Source organism: Rousettus aegyptiacus, unplaced genomic scaffold, assembly GCF_014176215.1.
Source record: "Rousettus aegyptiacus isolate mRouAeg1 unplaced genomic scaffold, mRouAeg1.p scaffold_m13_p_11, whole genome shotgun sequence".
Classification (NCBI taxonomy): Eukaryota; Metazoa; Chordata; class Mammalia; order Chiroptera; family Pteropodidae; genus Rousettus; species Rousettus aegyptiacus.
In genome coordinates, this window is record NW_023416286.1 from 30,864,814 (window position 1) to 30,885,261 (window position 20,448).

Sequence of the window (20,448 nt, forward strand, 5' to 3'; positions counted from 1 at the left end):
AGAAGAGATACTTTAATTGTTTTAATTCATTTTCTACATTGATTGCTTTTTTTCCCCTGTTGATCAAAGGTAGAAACAACGGAAGAATATTTTCAAGAAAATGATGTGTATTAAAATTTTACATTTCCCTGATAAGAGTTGCTGCCTCCAATACACATTTTCCTCAGTGAGAACAGTATTTATAATATTTATAAAACATTCCAGATTTTTTTCTGGGCTTTTAGCCAAATGTAAAAACATGTTGATAACTCTGGTGACAACTTTTGTATCATGCAGGTCACTATTATAGTTACAAATCGAGTATTTGGTTGATATAAAATTTATAACTCTAAGAAAAAGAAAATCGAAAGTCTGAATTTCTGTTTTATTGGTATTACAACTTAGTGGTATGACAATTGCTTCAGTTATTTGAGAATATAAGTTAGTATTTAGATTATGGAAGCCACAATGGTTAGTCTTATATTACTAAGTATAGGTGAGAAAAAAACGGCTGAAGGGAAACACTCAGCACTTAAATGAATGAGAAGTTGCTAAAGGAAACTACTTATTAATTCTGCGAGTATTTATATATAGTTCATAGTTTTGTTCCTGAGTGTTTTTTGATATGTCAGATTTTTACAGTTCCTCTGCTAAGCATCAAGAGACACAACCTCATTCCTGAATAGGCAAGAACAGGTATGTGGAATGACTGAAGTGTGGCCAGATGCAAATTGAGAGGTTTCCAGCAGACTCCTTTTCACCGTTAAGCGTTGAGGAGTTAAGCTGCCCTCTGGTATCAGTGTGTGTGTGCGTTTGGAATGGGGGGTGTGGTGGAGGCTTCTATGGCTTGGTTTCTAGGCTTAAAGAAGCTCCTATTGCTAATTAAAAATAGTGGCTTGATGACCTTATGAGTAAACAAAACTTAGAATGTAAACTGAGGAAATCCTAGAGCCTGGAGATCCAGCATCTCATATTTATAAGGAGTAGGACTTAAATGTCACTGCTGAACTGCTTGAGGCAATATAGAGATGGTACAGACAAAGAATGATCAATAGCATTTCTTTGATAATAAATCTACAGCACTAATAATAAAATACCATTTGGAAATTACTTCTATTAGCTCACTTCTGGTAATTCATCCTAAGGAAATAATAGAGGATGTACATGTCTACAGAGGTGCTCATTATGGCTCTACCACTGATAATGAAAAACAGAAAACAAGGTAAATGTTCAATTGTGGTATATGTATAGCATGAAGCTATTAGAATGTGGTAAAAAAAATACCAAAAAATATGCCAGTTCAAGAGGTGTTTCATAATAAAAACAGGCAATAAAACTATGCAAGTGAATATTCCATCTAAAAAAAAGATGGCACACTCAAATTAAGATAATTCTCAGATGGTCAAAAAAGAAATCATTTACAAAGATATTGGTGGGGTGCCCATAAAACCCAAAGGGTTCCAAAAAAGCACTCTTACCATCCCTACTCTGGCAGAGAGAAGGGAAGGAGCAGCCCCTAAGGAAGTGTACATTGAAAGAAAATGAGCCATGGTTAAGGTTGCTTGAGACAACCTTAGAAGGAGGGAGCCGGAGACATAAACATCTGTCTCACACTCTTCTCTCCTGATCTTCTTTGAAGCTTCCTTATACAATGAAGCAAAAGAAACCAGAGGGCAAGGCAGGCCTTGGTGCCTGTTAGGACCAAAAGCAGAATGGGAAAGCATATGGCTAAGAAAGGGGATTAATACATACCTTCATAGGTGCAATTAAATTTTCATATATAAATTAATTCATTAAAAAAGTCTAGGAGAACACACTGAAATGTCAGTGGTAGTTATCTTAAGAAGTGATGTGATTGAATCATGCTTAATTATTTTCTTCTTTAAATTCAACATAATCCACTAGCTGTACTTGGTACTGTTCCTATAATGAACATTGCATTTTGAAAAAGGAAGCTTACCTATTTTCATTTTATTATATAGTTCAAGTTCTAATATCTATACTTATCTTCAATATGAAGGTTTTATACTGGTTATGTTTAAATAAAAATAAAATCCTTGGAAATTTTGAAGAAAGGTAACACACGCAATCCCCTAAATCTCTCTCTAAAATTGAGGGAGACAAATTTATATTTAGTGCAAGGTAAATGTATAAAAGCAAATGACAATGTGTAGGAAAAAAAATGAAAGTAGGAGTTTTAATCTACATAGAATGAAATTCACTGAAAAAAAAACGTATCTTTCTTTTTGTGCTTTAAATATTTACCTGAAACAGTGATATAAACTAAAACCTCATAAATATGCTAATGGCCATATTACTGGTGAAAATACATCAAAAGTTGGAAGGTATAAAGAAGGATACAGCTTGGTTCAGAAATGAAGGAGAAGTATCAGCTCAAGAGAACTTGGTGCAATGTTTTTCAGACATTTCATGATTGCTGAAAATGATAGTGTGTAATGATTACAAAATAAAAAGGTGATATATCTTTGAATACGGTGAAGAAATTGATAGTATGCAATGTATATTATATACATTTTAAACACATTTAAATGAATATATACATTTTAAATAATGTGTGCAAGGAAAGACATTCTAGATGTCAAGAAAATAAATTTCTGGATCTTTCAGGCTTCCAGGAAAATTTGATGATGAAAAAATGAAATTTATTCAGAAAGGTTAACTTTAGATTTGAGTATTTCTCATACAGTTACCATCCTCATAATAAACAGACACTTATATCCAGCTTCTAACCTACAACCCCAGATAAACTCATCACATGGATACTTACTTTGAGGATGAGCACAATCTCACAATCATTTAGTCTCACTATCTATATTTATCAAAATTAATATAGAATTACTGTTAACAACAATTCAGAAGCAAATAAAAAACAAACATCCACTTGTCTGGCTGAAGGAAAGTTATCTTATGATAGATATAATCATAATGCATAAGTTTTGGCACAAGAGTGAAGCAAACCCCTGGACCTTTACACTCATGTAGGTGAAAGGACTGAGAGGAAATTTTCTGGAAGCACTAGAACTCGCTAGTTACTTTTCAGTAACAATAAAAGAATAAAGTAATGTAAAAATTTGAGGTAAAATCAATAAATATCAATGATTTTCAATTCTTAAAATGACATTTATAGGTCAATCAAAATTTCCTTAAGGGAATCAACTGTTTCTTTTTCCCTTACCAGAATTCCTGATCTGTGTGCAGCAAAAGGTAGCATGCAGAGTCTTTTACTATTTTCTCAAGAACTATAGCAATGCCCTATATATATTCCACTACTTGACAACAAAATTCTATTTAAAAATGAATATTTCGTTTATTATTTGTAAACCATTTTTATTTTTGGCTTATGCCGTGTATGTGTGTGTGTGAGTGTGTGTGTGTGTGTGTGTGTGTGTGTGTGTGTTTCCTTTCCTTTTACATCAAGCTCCTTGTCAGCACTGAGTTTATCCTGGCAAGCCATCCTGTGAGAATCTGGCTTGTTGAATTGCTGAATCACATTACTGCATGAAATACACTTTTTTTGGTTTTCTTCTTTCTCTTATTTCCACCTGTATGAATAAATCCATAGAAGAAAAGTAGCACCTAAATTGCTTTTGCATAATAGAACAACAGCTGCATACCTAGACTGTGTTAGAAGTCCTAGTAATAAACCATCTTTGCTGTTCTGACTCTGACAAGTCACCTCTTCCTCAGTGTCTTGATCAGAAATACAAATGTAATAATACCATCCAACTTTAACAGAATTGTTTGGCTAATGTGTATAAAAATTTTTGACAAATAAAACATTATTTAAAATGTAAATTATCCTTAAAATTTCTGAAATAAACTAATAAAATATAAGAGGTCAGAGAACAGCATAGAAGAAATTTAAAATAGATGTAGAAGAAAACGTGTTTAATTTTTTCAGAAGAGGCCTGGATCTCAATTTATGTCTGTTCAAAGTTTTTGTTTGTTTTGTTTTGTTTTTGGCAGTGAGAGAATGGGAGAAGAGAGAAAGAGAATATAAATGAGAAGTTCTGTATGCATATGTATGTATAAGTTCTATAGTAAGTATGAAGAGGAAAAAATCCTACTTTTTAAAGTGTAAAGGGCTACTTTACCCTTAAAGAAAAGACTTTTGGCCTCAAATTATTGCCCATGCCAGAGTCCTTCATAGTACCTTGCATTTAGGGTAAACCATTACAAAAGCTCATTAAAATGTAAATATTACCTAGGAAGGCTATTGAACCATTTTCAGCTATTTAACTATCCAATTACCCAGTGGTGTGTTAAGACAAAGCATCACAAAAGATGTTTTCCTAGATAAAGGAATAAAAGAAGCAAGAACAGGGCCCTTGTTCCAAGCTTCACCTTAGAGAAAAGAGGAGTAGGTCTCTGGATATAGCCAAAACAGGAACACTGAAGAAAAGATGAGAAAAGAATGAAGTACTTAAAATAAATAAAGAGCTACTCAAATGACAGTTATTTGTTCACAAATCCCTGTAGGGTAATCCCCTGGATATGTGTGTATACACACACACACACACACACACACACACACACACACACACACGCATGGACACCACTGACAGACTATAACACCTTTATACAGAAATTAGCAAGATACTATGCCTGTTTCTTTTTTTTTCTTTTTTCTTTTTTCTTTTGTCTTTTTATTTTCAAATGTCAATATCCTACCAGTTTGGTGTACCTGCACCCAAGGCAAACTTTACATAAAAAAGGAGAAAGTACACCATAATATTATAGTTTCATCAGAGAGAGTAATTAGGAGTTTGAACCCATGTGTACATAAGAAGAGATTTACTCTCAGCAGAGAGCAGGGACCTGACAAATCACTTTCAACAGGCTTACAGTAGTCTTGCTATAAATACAATAGAACCCCCTTGTTCATGGTTTCTCTTTCCCACGGTTTTAGTTACTGGAAGTCAACTGTGGTCCAAAAAACTAAATGGAAAATTCCAGATATAAATTATTCATGTTTCAAACTGTATGCCTTTCTGAATAGCATGATGAAATCTCGTACATTCCTGCGTTACCCTGCCCAGGATGTGAATCATCTTTCTGTCCAGGGTTTCTGTGTTGTAGATGCTCCCTGCCCATTAGTAGTCTTGGTTATCAGATGACTCTTTCCTATTGTGGTGATTTTGTTTAAGTGACCCTAATAATAACTTAACACTCTGTCACAATGCCTACATCCGTCATTCACTTCCCTCTGTCAGGTCACATAAGCATTGTATCATCTCGCATCACAAAAAGGATAGTTTTTAAGAGAGACAATATTCAGATACTTTTATTATAGTATATTGTTATAATTCTATTTTTATTATTAGTTACTACTAATCTCTTACTGTGCTAATTTATAAATTAAACTTTATCATAGATACATTCATATAAGACAAAACATAGTACATCTAGGCTTTGGTACTATCTGTGGTTTCATGCATCCATCCATTGGGGGGTCTTAGAGCACATCTCCAGTGGAATAAGGGGTAACCATAATATTATTAAACCCAGTGTGAAAAATTGCTAACAGTGCAGAGAGGTTAAGTAGCTTGCCTGTGGTTACACAGTGAATAAGACTAGAACTAGGTTTATAAGTAAATTTTAATTGGCCCTAAATTCTGTGTTCTTTTTGCCACAGCACTTGTATGGGGGGCGGCAGAGGGAGTGGGAAATGTTTGGAAATTTTACTTCACTCAAATGCTTTTGTGAATTATAGTTTAAAAACTGACAACTTGTCTATCATTGGTTTACATAGTTAAGGTTAAACTTATAGCTTGTCATTTTATCAAAACTACTGCCCACTATCACATGGAAAAACTTCTGAATTGTACTTTTAAAAATAATTTTTAGTCACTTATTTAATAGTTTTATGGGCTCTTACCACAATAGTGCAGAGTTTTTAAAAGTAACCAGACTGTATTTTTTCAAAGTGCATTTCTTTTCTAAATAAATAACTTGACATAATAGTTAATATGCTATAAATCAAGCTAATACGCTGACATCACCTGATCATAAAAATACAGACTATTATTAGGCGAAGAATAATAGTTTATGAATTTTCTGATAACATAACAACTCATACAATTACTCTGTTGTTACAACCCACAGCAGGGTTCACAAGCCCTAAAGACAATGAGTTCCTCTGGCTGCATCAAACACAAATATAATAGTAACAAAAAGATGGTAGTCCACCAACAAATAGAAACAAGTGAGACCTGGAACCAAGAGCAGTAATAGAGATGGATGTTCACCATGGAAGCTGCTGAAGGGCATCTTGTGAAGATATATACCATGCCTTTTTTAGATAAACAAAGACTCTATGCCAAGTACACAGTAAATAATAACCCTATCATGTTTTAACTGCCTGACTGAGAGCTTAGCAAAAGGCAAACTGTGAAATAAACCCATGATCTTGTCATTTCTTGTTTACTAACAGGGTATAAAATATACTATATTTAAACATTTCATTTACTTTTAAACCTCACAGGAGTCCTGAAAATTTAAATACTAGGTTGAGCCAGCAATAAAACTTAACTCATGGTTAAACCCGATATATTATTAAATTTTATAATATACATGTATTCAAGTAAAGAATATATATACACACATATATAGTCTTATTTGCAAATGCTTTTTTATAAAGATACATCAATTTTTAACTTTCAAAATGGCTAAGACATTCTTTAATATTAATGAAACAAACAAATAACAAAGAAAGACCAGTAACAAAAACCTCAAGTGGCTGGTAATTTCCATGAAAATTGTTGAAAACTATCCAGAACTGAAACAAAAGTCATCAAACCGAACTATGTCCTTTGTATTTTACTTCAACAAATATTTCTTTTAAAATCAATAGTTTAATTATTATTCTTACTAAAATAGAAAATGTGCCAGTCTATCCTTTATACGTAATGTCTGCACCATGAACAATAATCTGGAGCTTAAGGTAATTAATACTATATATCCTTGCCTTTGAACAACACAGCTGTCAGCCACAGGGCTTTAAAATTAATAGGGTCTTCAAAGCTATAAATCAGAAACCATGATAATTTTATATACCATTTCTTAAAAGGCACTTACCTTTTGGAAGAGAAACACACTTCTGGTCACAAACTGCCTGTTAAAATAAAACATAATTTATTGGTATCCAGTAAATATTATAAAGGATGATGCATTGTTATACTTAGCATAATTACAGGCAAAGTTTAAAAACTTTTCCTGATCGCATTTAGTTTATTTTTTTACTAAAATTAAAATCACCTCCTTGGCTGTAATAATTAAATGCCTTTCTGTGGAAATGCATGTGCACTGAAACCACAAAAGCTAATGAGTTTCATGTCTGAGAGCAAAGACAGAAATTACAGGGCACATTATCCAGGTCATGGGTGTAGATTTCAGCATATTCCACTCATGGACAATAATGAGAAGCCTGTGAATTAATGTCTGTACCAGAAGTTTGAAGAGTTAGGTGTCATACAGAATTTCATTTCTACTAAATAACAATGAAATACCACCAGGTAGAAGTTATTAATATGAGATATACTCTTTTCAAGTATTACATTAGTTATTTGATTTTCTTATATACTTTTCACTGAACTTCATTAAAGTCTGAGAGATTTTTATTTACAATACCTCACAAATATCACTGAGATGAGATAAAGTTATGGCTCCACACAATATGCAGCAAAGAGTATACTTGAAACGAGCTGGCTCGAATCAATATAATATTTAATCCTAATCAGAGACAAAGGTGTAATATGCTGGGACATAGCAGGAGAAATAGAAGCAGTAGAAGAAACTATTTTGATCATATTTTCTTTCCCATAGGATCTGAATTAGTTTTCTCAGAAGTGAAAACCAGAAGTATTAAGAATAATGTCCTTAGGAGTTCTGCTTGTTTGCATATAGACACATTTTTTTCCCTTAATTGTCTATATATGTCATCAATGCTGACATTCTGGTGCTTCAAGGTATAGAGACATTTATTTTAACTGAGTTTTATTGTATCCTCAAAATCAGTAAGATCCAAAGGTTTGCAAAATTGATAACATTTAGATACTAATTTATAAACACAAGTAGCTCCTGTTGTAAATTCATCTGAGTTCATTTGAGTGTTAAATTGTCATGGCAGCACAACTGCTCTTCACTCTCATCCCAGATCGACTCTCTGATAAGTTTTAGAAAGGAAGAGGGAGTGTTCAGAGATCGATGGAGTTCCAGTGTGGTCAGGACCCTGGCTCCTGAGCATGTGCTGTGCTCCTGAGAGGATAGTTCAGTCCTGGTGCCCTGCTTCCTCATGTGTCTGTGGCCTGCCCTATGCAAACATCTGGCCAGATTCCCTTTCTCTCAGTAATTAAGGGCAAAACCAATGAAGAGTAAATTAAACAATTAATGTAAATATTCACCTGTCCACAGAGATGATTTCTAGATATGTCTTTGATTTGATATAATAAAAGCATTCAGGACAAAACGGTTTTTTTTTTCCCCCCTCAGGTTTTAGCCTGGTTAATTTTTGAGAAGAAACCATATGCTTTCTCCAATGACCACCACTATAGTTCAGTTCCGCAGTCTCTCATGGTAGCTATCACTTTAGCTTGCAAAGGCATCTCCACAATCGCACTGCTGTCCATGCACCTAAACCCAACCCTAATCCATTGTCCACAAAGATGTCAGGGTATTATTTTTTTCATGAAGTGGATATAATCAAATTTCAACTCTACTTAAATATTGCAATATTTTTCTTGTTATTGCTCATAGAATAAATTTGAAAATCCTCAACATGGCTTCCAAAGCTTGTTATTTTGAACTATGCTAACTTCTGTAATCTAATCTCTCACAACACCCTTCTTTCTCATTGTACTGCAAACATTAGTGTGCGCGCGCTCTCTCTCTCTCTCTCTCTCTCTTTCATTCCTGCTCTTCAAATTAGCCTCTCTCCTTCTAGTTGTAGTTTTGGCACCTTAGCAAATATGAGTTGAGAAAGCTCCTTTATCTATATAACTCTTGACCTAATTTACAGATCTCAAACATTCCCTCCTCAAAGAGTCTGCCCATGAATCCTCACCTGGTTCCCTTTTGCAATCTAATAATTGTGTTTTGCTCAGTTTTTCCTTTTCAAGCAACACAGAGAGAAGTTTTGAACTCTGCTTAGTTCCCCTATGGACAGAGGGAATATAACACTTATTGTCTGAACTGGGAGACTTTTGAGATTGTAAGAAGGTGTTAAACAGATGCCAGGACACTACATGTGATCTAGGACTAAATTTAGGCATGTGGTCAAACATACTGTGGAAAAGTTAGCATTCATGTGGACACTACCAAGTTTAAGGCTGCCCAACTTTAACTGAGAGGACAGCATGTAAACAGTTGGTGAGCTCTAAAAGCTGATGCTTACTCACATAACACGTTACACAAAAAAAGTTAAAGTATGAATTATTCTCAGTGTTCTTTTCCTGTAATAGTGAACTGGAGAAAAAAATCCTAAACATTTTAAAGTAAAATAAAAAATAGTAAACAATGAACTAATAAAGGGTTTCAACAGCTGGGTCATAGCTCAAATCATATCCACCAATTAAATGCTATCTAGACTAATTTCTGGGCAAGCCGGGAGCTGCCATTTTTAAGCCTCTTTATAAGCTTCTCTCTCTTCATCAACACATTCGCATTCATCACAATTTCCAACCAAGGCCTGCAAGAGTTGATATTTACACCTCCACTCTAATGCACAGATAATGGGCTGGATATGAGGATGGTAGAAGAGAGGTAGATGTTTGGTACTTCTAAGAGCTTTCTGTCTTCTGTGTAAACAAGTGGACAAAAAGTCCTCTTTGAGAGCATTTTAGATTGAGACACAAGCCCATTTTAGTGCGAGAAAGAGAAGTAGAGTTTCCTTCAGATAACCTGCTTTCAAATGAACTCTCCATAGAAGTGAGTAAAGAAGAAATAATTATATTAGCATCGGTGTCCTTGATAGAGGCCACCTTTTTAAAATATGTTTAGTACTCTGGTTAAATTCATCTCCTTTTGTGTTTTGCTCATGTACTTCTAGATGAACAAGGTAAATTATTTTTTCCTTCTTTGGAGATTGAAGTGTAAATGTGAATCTGAAGAATGAGTGGAATTTAGTCAGACAGTAGCAAACAAATAGATAAAAGCCAAAGACCTGGGGATCCTGACACCCTAGATTAGTGGTCCCCAACCTTTCTAGCACCAGGGACTGGTGCTACTATGAGAATCTAATGGCTGATGATCTGAGGTGGAGCTGAGGCGGTGATCCTAGTGCTGGGGAGAGGCTGCAAATACAGATGAAGCTTTACTCTCTCGCCAGCCATTCACCAACTGCTGTGCAGCCCAGTTCCTAACAGGCCATGACTGATACTAGGGGTTGGGGACCCCTGCCCTAGAGAATAACTAAGTATATTACATTGGCTAAATTAGAGGAAGCTGTTGGAGGAAGACAGGAAATAATGCTGAAGGGTCCAATTATTAGGCTGTGGTAGGATGTTTCTATCTTCTATAATTGAAAGTATTTAGGAAATTTTAAAAAGAACGCTGATAACATATTTTTGATTTGACAATCATGCTAGCAGTATGGTGAATGGTTATAGTGGGTGAAACAGGCAGGGTAGAGACTTTTGTAGTAATACGGACTTACCTGAGACACAGGCAATGGAAAAGTAAGAAAAGGAAGAGATAACCGAAGTATTTAAGAGGTATAATTGATATAAAGTTTTGACCATCTGGGAGCAGAGATTTATTAAATATCTTTCCAAATTCTTTACATGGGTGACTAAGCCACCAGTTACCAAATCAATGATCATAAGATAAATAAGAAGGGTGGAAAATGACAGAAGATGATTTTGTTTTCAGATTTCTAGTTTCAGATTTTTGAAGTTTACCAAAAAACTCAGCAGACTGGGCTCAACACTTTGATATACATTACTCTTGTTTTACAATTAAGAAAATTAAAACTAAGAGATATTATATTTGCTATCTCAAGGCCACAGAGCCCCTATGCAGTAGAGGAAGAATTTTATTTCAATGATTTCATTTCTATTATAGAACTGGCGGTTTGGCTTTGTAAATATATGTCTAAATCCAAAAATTTCTTTGTCTGTAATGCAATGATGGTATCTATCATTTTGATTACCTGAGATAGATATAGTGAGATTTAGATTTAGTAAAGAGAAGCAGAAATATCTCAAGTGAACATTTTAGTTCTCTTGGTGCAAGATATTTTCGTAACTTGTCCAACCTCCTTGTTTAAAAAAAATAAAAATAAAAAAGGTAAATGATTGTACAATCTGCTCTATTATTCTACACTGAGTCCACTTAATGAAGGGACCAAAAGCTATGTCCCTGTCTACTTTGGCAAGGACAGTGGATATGGAGCACAAAAAGAGACTAGAAGACTCTTAACATTGAATTGACTACCTAGTAAGACACTGACTCTGAATCTTTTTTTTTATTTCTCTCCCCTACAGGCTGGCCTCTAATATTCTTCTGATGTAGATTTTTATTTGTGCATTTCATGGTTGTTATGCAAATCTGTTGCTGCTAAATATATTAAAGCCTAAGCTTTTTGTGAAAAATTAGTGCAGTTCTTTGTGGTTATAAGTAACAAATGCACTCTTTTTGATATAAAGGACAATTAAAGGGTTTGGGTTATCTTTTTATTCTTAAACTTTATTCATGTTTATTTATTTGGATTGCTAATTATCACTAGACATAAAAGATTATCTCAAATAAGAGCATGCCATGTAATGTTTATTTTGCTCTTTGCTAGAAATGGACCATTACACTGCCAAGATACAATGGTTTTTAACCTCCTCCATTCTACTATGCAGGGATATGTTAGTGTTTTCATTGAAAGTCTTGCATTTTCATAGAGGATAAAAACGAATTTGTCATGCACACAATAAAGCAGAAATATTATTTATCAGTGAAGTTAGTGAAGGGTTGAGACATGTTTAATTGTGTAGTTTATAAGGCAATTAGTTAATCCACTTGTAGAATTTTGAAAAGTTGCAATTAGAAAGAATTTTGTTACTTTAAAGGTATAAAACTCTTCTAAAAGTTAATTACATAGCACTTACCAAAAGCGAATAGAGGTTAGGGTATTAACCTGGGAGTCACACTGCTGGGTTGAAAGGACACCTCAATACATATCACAGCGTGACCTTCTCCAAGTTAACTATCTCTCTCTGCTACTATTTCTTTTAATAAAAAAAAAAAGGAAAATAATCATTATCTCATAGGGTTATTGTGAATATTACATAAGTTAGTATATGCAAAGCATTCAGAATATAGGTTGTCACTTAATTAGCTTTCAATATATGTTAGCTGTTATAATGATTTGAGCAAATCTATTGTTCTACTCTTTAGCAGAGTAATTACCAGGTGATATTTATTATATAAGCTTAGGCTTTTTACTATAATGCCTCAATTATTCTGAACTCAGCAGAAAAGCAGATGAATATGAGTATCAAATATATGTATGTATGTGTATGTGTGTGTGTGTGTGTATGTATGTATATATATATTCCTATATAACACTAATCTAACACACAAAATCTAAAGTACGTTGGCTATGCAGAAAAGCTCAGCTTGTTTTACGTCTGGCATTATGCTAAAAGCGATACAGAGATAAACAAGAATCTTTACTTTTAAGTGATTTATAATCTAGTTAGAAAATAAATAGGAATAAATACAAAATTGTATAATATAGAATCATTTCTCTTTTTTTTATTATTTTATTATTATTTATGCCTACAGCACATAATCTTCTTAGGTGGTCTCCCAACCAAGTACTAAGCAGGCACCCCCCTGCTTAGCTTCCAAGATCAGACACTGAGCTTGTTTAGGGTGGCATGGCCATAGACCATGGATTATGGCTCTACTTGGGAGTGAACCCAGGACATTCTGCTAACCACTACACTATAGAACCACAAATAGTATAGGATTATTTTTATGAGAAGATTGTAAGAGGAGAGGGATGGAAGAAATCATGTTATTTTTGGCAGAAAGGCAAATTTCTGGAAAGAACTTTGATGCTGTTTCATCTTATGAAGACTCGCCCTGTTGTTTGGCAATCTTTGTATTCAATTACAGAATTATGAGCTATTGCCTCTCTATTAAGCTTTAGTATCAGGCTTTTTAATGGTTAATTCCTCATTTCTAATTTTTTTGGATTGCTGAAAATCACCATTAAGGCAACCAACATTTATTGAATATCAACTAAGGTGAAGCTTGGGAAGATGCCATCATGGAACCTTTATTTGAGTACCCCGAAATGATAAAAAAATGAACAAACCATAACATATCCAGAATAGCCAAAGCAATCTTAAGAAAGAAGAACAAGGCTGGAGGCATCATGCTCCCTAATTTCAAACTATATAATAATGCTATGGGAATCAAAACAGTATAGTATTGGCATAAAAACAGACATATAGATTAATGAAACAGAATAGAGTGCCCAGAAATAATCCCATGTATACATGCAAATTAATTTACAAAAAATGAGCCAAGAATATGCAATAAGGAAAAGAAAATCTCTTCAATAAATAGTGTTGGAAAAAATGGAAAGCTACATGTAAAAGAATGAAATTGGACTTCTACCTTACACCATAGATAAAAAATACCTCTAAATGAATCAAGGCTTGAATATAAAACCTGAAATCATAAAATTTCTAGATGAAAACATAGGTGGTAAACTCCTTGATATCAGTCTTAGAGGTTTTTTTTGGGGGGGGGCGGATTTGACGCCAAAAGAAAAGGCAACAAAAGTAAAAATGAACAAGCAGGAATATACCAGACTAAAATGCTTCTGGATACCAACGGAAATTATTGACAACATGAAAAAGCAACCTACTGAATGAGAGAAGATATTTGTAAGTGATATATCTGATAAAGTATTAAAATCCAAAATATAAAGAACTCATACAACTCAATAGCAAAAAAAAAGCAATCAATCTGATTAGAAATGGACTGTGAATGTGAATAAACATTTTTCCAAAGAAGAAACAAATGCCCAAATTAGTCATAGGAATGTAATATAGAGCATGGTGACTATAGTTAATAATACTACACTGTACATTTGAAAGCGTCTAAAAGAGAAGATCTTAAAATTTTTTATCACAAGAAAAAAATTGTAACAATGTGTGTTGATAGATATTAACCCAACTTATTCTGGTAATCATTTCAAAGTATATACATATATCAAATCACTATGTTGTATATAAGAAACTAATATAATGTTGTATTCCATTATATCTAATAAAAATGATATTAAAAATTAACACAGCAGTCCCAAGTACAGGGTAACATACAGTGCCAGCAAGTGGCAGAGGCCATTTTATTTTGCATGGCCATGGAAGTGCATTCAGGAACATTCCACTTGATCTACAATAGGAATTAATGACAAGAACTGCCAGTCTGGGAGGGTCTAATGTCAGATTCTTCAAGGAAGAAGAAAGCACAAGAGGGATCCCCAAAGAGAAATAAAAAGGTTGCAGTCAGTAAGGAGTAGTCCTCCTAGAGTAAGAAGCCTTGTGAATAAGGTCTGAGAGATGGGCATGGGGCAAGATTTTTATTTAAGAGCCATTTTCTAAGTGCTCAAGAAAAACATGAGATTTGAGAGGAGTGACATAATCCAATTTGTTTTTAAAAGATTCCTTTAGCTACTGTGTGAGTGGATAGCCAAGATCAAGAGTAAAGGCTGGGAGAATAGTTAAGGGTCTATTGCAGTAGATGAAGCAAGAGGTGATTGGAGGTTTCTTGGGCATGGCTGCTGCAGTGAAGATGAAGAGAAATGAATGATGCCAGAAAAAAGTTTGTTGTAGAACTCACAGGATTTGCTGATGGATTGGATGTGAGAAAAAGACAGAAATTAATTACATTTCTTAGGTTTCAAGGAGGCAAAATAGATACTGCTGCCATTTACTAAGATGAGATTGAGAGAGAAAAATATATAATTGGGCAAAAACAAAAAATATATATATGCCATATTAAGTATGCAGACTACATTGACACTTCAGTGGTAATGTATTTATAAATGATACTAGAATGAAATATGTTTGAGCTACAGGATTTTTCAACCTCAACACCATTCACTTTTGGACTGAATCTTTGTCATGGGGCTGTTCTTTGCATGTGTGCTTTGCACGATGGTTCACAACATCTCTTGCCTCTGTCTACTGAATGACAGCATCTTTTTATCCAGTTGTAATAAGTGTCCTCAGACACTGCTGAATGTGGAGTAGGTGAAAAATTGCTTTGGGTTGAGAATCACTGGGCTAGAGACAAAGATTTAAATGAATGTGACCCCAGCTATATGGTTGATCTTATTACAGAAATAGGAAAGAAACAAAATATTTGAGGGCTCACCTCAAGGAACATGAAAATTAGAAATTAAGCAAAAGAAGATACAGCAAAGAAGATAATTAAGCAGGACTTACCCTGATGAGTATAGTGAGTTGAAATCTTGGAGAAAAAGCTTTTCTCAGCTGGAAATGGCAAGCATATGTGGCTCATGGAAATGAGCTTGATTAGGTGAGAAGGATAGAAAAATAATCAGTCCCAGATCTATGTCTAAAGAGAACCGGCCTATAAAAGTCATGAGGCAGCCTAAATGGGAAAATTCCTATAATCTTGTTATTTTAACAAGACATTTTACTTGGGCTATAGTCTGTCAATAAATGGAAGATGGTTGGTTATCAGCCTTTCCTCAATATAATTAGTTGTGTTTAAGGTATGGTACTCAAAGGGTCAGAGGGAAGTGAGGTTGGGAGCTAACACTTTTCCTATTAATTTGCACCAGAGGTGAGTGTACCTCTGTTAGGTAGTCAGGCATCAGCAACAGGAGCAAAGGCCCAGTTCTGTAACCATAGGAACCTCCCTTGAAGAACTTCCTTAAGGACCTCCCGGAAACACCTCCCTTTTAGGCTTATAAATTATCCCGAATCCTAGAGCACAAAGACCATAAATGCTGCTGGCTAAAGCAACTACGAACGCATGTGCAGAAGGTACTGCCCATAATTTCACCCTCATTATACCATCATTATAATATCAGGACTATGCCTGTAAGTTCATGAATCTAATTATAACAGAATGAATTCTGGGTAAGCACATATGCACTAGGCAAAGCGTTATGTAGCAGCCAACTGTCAGTCAAAGTGACCTAACATACAGTACACCTAGGACCTCCCATCATGGCCCCAATATAAACAGACCTTCCCATTTCTTCATTGTTATACTCTTCTTGTTGAAAAACTGCTCCTTCCTTTGGGGTGTACTATCTTATCTCTTCATCTCCTAGATTCTACAGGGCTGTAGCCTTCCCTAGCATGGCCTGCCTCCTTCTAAAACATACTTTCAATAAATCTTACATTTTCTAAATCTTGCCAACCTGTAATTCTTTGCTGTGTTGACAGGAAAGAATGAAGGGTCAATACACAACACCACCATCCTCCTCCTCCTGCCCAATGCCTCTGGAGCAACACTGGATTTCACATCACACCAACAGTGACACCTCCATTGTACTCAGAGCTCCCACCTACCTTCTGCGTTATCATTGAATTACGGTGCTATAGAAATAGGCCCGAGGTCTGTACTGCTGCTGACCAAGGTCAGATTGCAGAAAAGGGCAAAGTATTCCATAGCAGAAAGTTATGAAAAGAGTCTAGACCAGTAAACAGGTCTCTACTCTAAGGACAAAGAGTCAGAGATGGGTGATACCCTAGATTCTGATACTGGTAACTTTCCTGTTTGCCACTTTGACCTTGAGTTCATATGGTAAGGAGGTGCTATAAGAGTATATTTTGGGAAAGCTATAATTATAATTATAAGTATAATTCCAAAAAGCTGCAGTGTCAGGGTTTGGGAAGGGTTGGCAAGAGCCTTGCCACATTTCCCCAAAATCACAATAATCTAAATACAGAGATAGCATAAGGACAGTGGGAGTAGGAAATACTTGGAGACTGCGACTAGGGTTGGTGGCACTTGTAACTTAGCCAGCAGCATTGGCAACAAATTCAGAACTCCAAGCCCACCAAAAGTAGTGCCGATCTAGATTTTCAGCTCCATTGTGACTTATCTAACTGTTCTTGGTTAAGGAATATATAGACTTATAATTTTAATAGCTATTGACAGTTTATATTTTTAATTGTAATAATTAATAACTCTACTAATGAATTAGTAGTGCCGATTACCTTATATTTTCACAAGTTCTAGATGTGAAAATTCTTTAATATTTGGTAATCCAATGGGTAAAAAATACATGCTATCTCACTTTTCCTCTAATTTGTATCTCATGTACACTATTGAAAGCAAACTTCTTTTCATGTATAGACAATTATTTTATCTTCTATCCTGGAAATTGCCTTTTCACTCTATTTGCTTATTTTTCTGATAGATTATTGGTCTATTTTGTATTCATTTGTAGAAATTCTTTTTCTATTAGAGACATTAACCTTTGTCATATTTTAAAAGATAATTTTATTTAATATGGGCGTATTTTCGAAAGTACATGTCCCCAAAAATGATGTGTGCTTGATAGCACATTCTAAAGACCGAAAATTTTGACACCTTCCGTGTAAAAATTTGGGAATGCAGCCCCTAAAAAAAGACTGACATTCTTATTAACATAGCAGGTAAATTGTGAAGATATAGGTTATTATGATGATCAATTTTTTAGAACAGCATTGGCAAAAAACAAAAACAGCAAGAACAACAACAAAACAGTAGCAAGCTGGTTGCTTTAGGATAAAGATCTGATTCACCATTCCTGTGCTTTGAAAGACACTTGACTCTTTCTAAACTGTCATAATGAGTTTCTTTGTTTAAGGTAGATTTCCCAAACAAAATGTATTCTCTGGGGTGCTACTGTGTGTTAAATGTTAAAGGGAAAATAGACTCTGTAGCCAAATATATTTGGAAATGCTTTTGTATAAAATGCTTTCATTGAAGGATTTCACAGGCATTCTTAGATGTTAATGTTCATTATGAAACTCTAAAACTTGGATGTGCAGAATTCCCCAAATTATTGGATTACAGCCATTTGAGATTTTTCTCAAAGTATACCTGGAAAGCTAGTATTTATGAAATAAAAGTTTTTTTTTTAATTCTGACTTAAGGAAATATCTACATGCTCCCTTTCAAATGGATGACATTTCTTGTATATTTGTCTTAGCACTGTCATCTTGTCATCGCAAATCATTCAGAGACAATAGTAAATATAAAAGTACTAGTGTAAAATTTGAAAACAATAAACTCAACCCAAAGTTTAGTTGAGTTAGAAAAACCTAAATGCAGTTGGAAATATTTGTGTGTGTGTGTGTGCGTATGTGTGTGCATGCGCGCACCATATCTCCATGAAGGTTATAAAAGGGGGTCACTCTTTTAACTCAAAGATTATATGAAGTGATATGTATACCAAGACAAGAACTTAATTTACTTAGAAGCCTAAATAGGTAGAACTAAAACATAATATAATTATAATGTTTTAAAATATTTTAATATTACTTTGCTTATATTTCTGATGGATTTTTCTTTGATTTAAATTTTATTATGAGCCTTTTATTTTTACAAATTGATTTGTTATATTTTAGGATCTACCCTGAATTCATTTAAGTTTTTAATATAATTATAAAATTTAATGGTTTTTTTTTGCCCATTTAAATTCACACTTATGAAGAGATGAGGTAAAATTATAAGAAGCAAATATGGCTGAATTATTATAAATCATCTATTTTGACATGATTTGTTCACTGTTCATTTGACTAGCAGATACTATTGATAAAATTAAGTAATCATGGATAATTATTCACTTTTGAGTTCCTAAACTTGCCATTTTACCTGTAGCTTTCAGTAATTACTTGTTCCTTCACTCTTCAGCCCAATTATGTGTTGCCTAGTAAAGTTATTGCCAGCATCTCAGAAACTGAGTAAATCCTTTCACAAAGGCGTTTCCAATGAATAATGCTGAAATCGGGCTTTTTTTTTTTTTTTTTTTTTTTTCACTGCAAATGCCTCAAGTAGTTGGCTCCTTTCCCATAGACTACTTTGTAACTGCAAATATGACAACATGATGGTGATTCACAGGTGCCAAAATATGACGAGCAGAACAAAACTGTGTTCCAGATATGATAAGGTGAGAAAAGCAGAACTCTCAGCCCCAGGTGATTTCCATGAAGACATGTACATACGGCGGGGCTCACTATCTATACTATGCAGCCGCCAACTAATAATCCGAGCGGGAGAGAAACACATCTTAAAATGCAAATGGATGAAAAAATAAAACTGGGTTGCATAGTAGCACCTTAAGTAGATTTGAGAGATGTATGTTTGGAACGCATAAACTTCAGCCTTGGAAAACGCTTTTAATTGTATTCAACACATATTGGACTAAAACTGAGAAAATATATCAGCATTATGAATACTTTAAAAAATTCCTTCTCCAATCCAGCTTTATAAACAAATATATGAAGTAAAATACAACCTTTTTCTTCTTTTTTTAATCATAATAGTTAAAAACATATTTTTAATGCACACTCGCTCCATAGATTAAGGGCTGTTGTTACTTCATTGGAACAGAACTTGCATCTTAGAAGGATCGGCTATATATTCATATAAACCACTTCTCAGTCTTGCACTACAGCATTCAGGAATAATAGAATCACAAATTATATAAGGCTGATTTTGCTGGTTGCACATATACAGTTATGTGTATTCCATTCATACATTCTGATTCCTGCCAAACCTGACTGGCAATGTAGTTCATGTGAGCTTGTTTAGGTTCAGAATTCATACTTCAGTCTTCCTCGGTCAAATCTGCAATAGGCTATTATTAGACATAACATAATACAGATGAACATTAGAGTATGTTTACCAGAATGATGAGAAAATTAAAGGCATTTTATGACAAACTATAAATCTAAATATATTATTCGAAATCAAATTTGTACATTAAAAAAAGATAATGTTTTCTCTAATTTATAGCTTATTGACATTATTTGGATATATTTTCACACTTTCAGCAACAGTAGTATTTCTGAAAATTATACAGTACAGAAAAAAAAATGAATTTTAACCTAGATATTTTCCTAATTGTTTTTTAAGAAATATTCCATATCACTTTTTATGGCAAGCTATATTGAGAAGTTATTTAGAGATAATAAGGTCTCTCAGAGAAAGAACCCTGGTTGTTTACCATTGCATTCTAAACACTTAGCACAGTGCCAAATACATAATACATGTTAATTAAGTATTTGTGGAATTAATTAATAAATAAATAAAAAATTAAAACCATTTAAAAAATGAGGCCTAATCAAAATATTTTACAAAATATCCAAGCTCAGCAATAAATTAAAAAATTAAATAAACTACCTTGTGCTTAATTATATAACCTAAGATTGAAATTTTTGGAAAGAAATTACTCAATATACTTTAAATTTA

At 34.0% G+C, this 20,448-nt stretch overlaps 1 long non-coding RNA gene across 1 annotated transcript in view; it reads right to left on the minus strand.

Moving 5' to 3' along the window:
- The window catches only part of LOC107509434, a 687,588-nt gene that overhangs the window by 267,034 nt on the left and 400,106 nt on the right, over positions 1 to 20,448 (minus strand). The window contains exon 4 of the long non-coding RNA XR_001596541.2: positions 7,078 to 7,114. This is a non-coding gene — a long non-coding RNA (uncharacterized LOC107509434). The remainder of the gene's footprint in view (positions 1 to 7,077; positions 7,115 to 20,448) is intronic.